The sequence below is a fragment of the Vigna radiata genome, chromosome 1, assembly GCF_000741045.1.
Source record: "Vigna radiata var. radiata cultivar VC1973A chromosome 1, Vradiata_ver6, whole genome shotgun sequence".
Classification (NCBI taxonomy): domain Eukaryota; kingdom Viridiplantae; phylum Streptophyta; class Magnoliopsida; order Fabales; family Fabaceae; genus Vigna; species Vigna radiata.
In genome coordinates this window covers 31,740,134-31,742,426 of record NC_028351.1, presented here as the reverse complement: position 1 = coordinate 31,742,426, position 2,293 = coordinate 31,740,134, and positions in this window count along the sequence as shown.

Genomic DNA, 2,293 nt, shown 5'->3' with positions numbered 1-2,293 from the left:
ATATATCATAATATAATATTAAATATAACTTAATATTCTATAGGAAAATATATATATATATATATATATATATATATATATATATATATATATCGTATATAATTAACCGCACACATTTTATAAATATAATTCTTAGGATACTCAATTTTCACAATATATAATTATTTCTAAATAAATAATAACTAAAACAATATTTTAAATATACATGAAATTTGTAAAAACTCACTAGTGTAGAAAAGGCTTTAGACGTCGGTTATTATGGACATTTAACGTCACATCAGGAACCGACATCTTTATGGGAGACGTTAATATGACGTCGGTTTTCTGCATGTGTGACGTTGTTATAGACTACGGTTAAGGCCAAAGCTCGACGTCTATAAAGACATCAGTCATTACACTAACCGACGTCTAAGGACACCCTAGACATCGATTTAGTGACACGTCCGACGTTTATAAAGTCGTCTAACATTGCATTAATTGAAGTCTATGGGCACTCTAGACGTTAGTCATTACATAGCCGATGTCTATGGGCACTATAGACGTTTGTCATTACATTAACCGACATCTATGACGTGTTGTGTTTTGATGCGGTTTTTCTCGTGCCTTTGGGTAGCGTAGTAGCACCTCCTTCCTTTGCTGGTTTCCTCGTAAGAACCGTTTTCTTTTTCAATGGCAGTGGGAATGACTCTAATGCAAGGACCCAAGTTCGTCTTTGGGTTGGAATGTCATGAGATATCCAAACGACGTAAGTTTTTCTTAGGAGGAAACTACCAAAGGGAGAAGGTGCACTACGCTATCCAAAGGCACAAGAAAAAACCGCACAAAAACACAATGAAAACACATTTTAATCGGTTCAAATAAAAGATAATACATCAAAGATTACTTTAACCGGATTAAAAGCAAGTTTAACCATATCAAAAGAGATTAAACGCACCTGTAAATTCAAAGGAGTGGAGAGAAAAGCAAAGGAAGACGATGAAGTGCGTGAAACTGCTAGTTCGCAATATCTGTTTTAAAAAGAAATCCGACGTCGGTTGCACACGAGCCCGACACCTTTCTGATTTAAAAATTAATATTTGCGGGGCTTATAAACGTCGACTACTAAGGCCACTAACGTCTATATACGATTATAGACGTCAATAAGGAGCATCCGACGTCTACATGACGGAAAGGAATGACTTTTCACCTGCCTGGCAGACATATAGACGTCGGCTATCACTTACCTAACGTCTATAGGTCTGACAGGTAGGTGAATAGCCATTAATGTCCACCATATAGATTTCAGTTTGGCGAGATCTGACGTCTATATGACGAAAATGAATGACTTTTCACCTGTCCCGTAGACATATAGAAGTCGGGACTGCCCTAACTGACGTCTATATGTCTGACAGGTAGGTGAGCAACCATTAATTTCCGCCATATAGACGTTGGGGCCCTTGTTAAGATATGTTAAATATTCTATTAAAGGATATTAGGCAATCAAATATTGTCTTAGTTATAATTTAAATATTATTTTAATTTGTGCATATTTATGCACTTGTCATTCCTTTAATAGATGAAGAATTATTGGATCCTTATATGTATATATATGGTACTCTACTCTTTGAAATAATACATCAAAATTATTCTTTAAACCTTTTATTATGGTATTAGAGCCAAACACTGATATCCTCTACAATATAGGAATCAGTGCTTTTTTTCATTGAATATTTCTGATGGCATTTTCCGATGACAATCAATAGGAGAAACATAATTCTGGAACTTCCGCCGCTTCCAAGAGTTATATTTCTACTGCTGCCGGATTTGTGACCAAGTCAGGTCTATCTAACTCTGCTCTTAATCGTTCTGTTGTTACTAAGGGTAGTGATTGGATAATTGATTCAGGTGCTACTGATCATATGACTTGTGATCCTCATATATTTACTAGTTTTTCCTCTAATTGTTCTAAAAGTGTTATTATTAATGCCAATGGGGTCTCATCTCCTATTGAAGGTATAAGTACTATATCCCTCTCACCCTCCTTATCAATTCCTGATGTTTTATTTGTTCCTACATTAAACTGTAATCTTATCTCCGTCAGCAAGTTAACCAAATCACATTCTTGTATTGCCTTGTTTTACCCAACCCATTGTCTTTTTCAGAACATCCATTCCAAGGAGAAGATTGTCAGTGGCAAAGAGAGTGAAAGATTGTATTATCTGAAAAATGTCTCACGACAAAACCATAAAAGAGGATTGACTTGTCTTGCGAATGATCACATACAAGATAAAAACAAAAAAGAAATTTGGTTGTG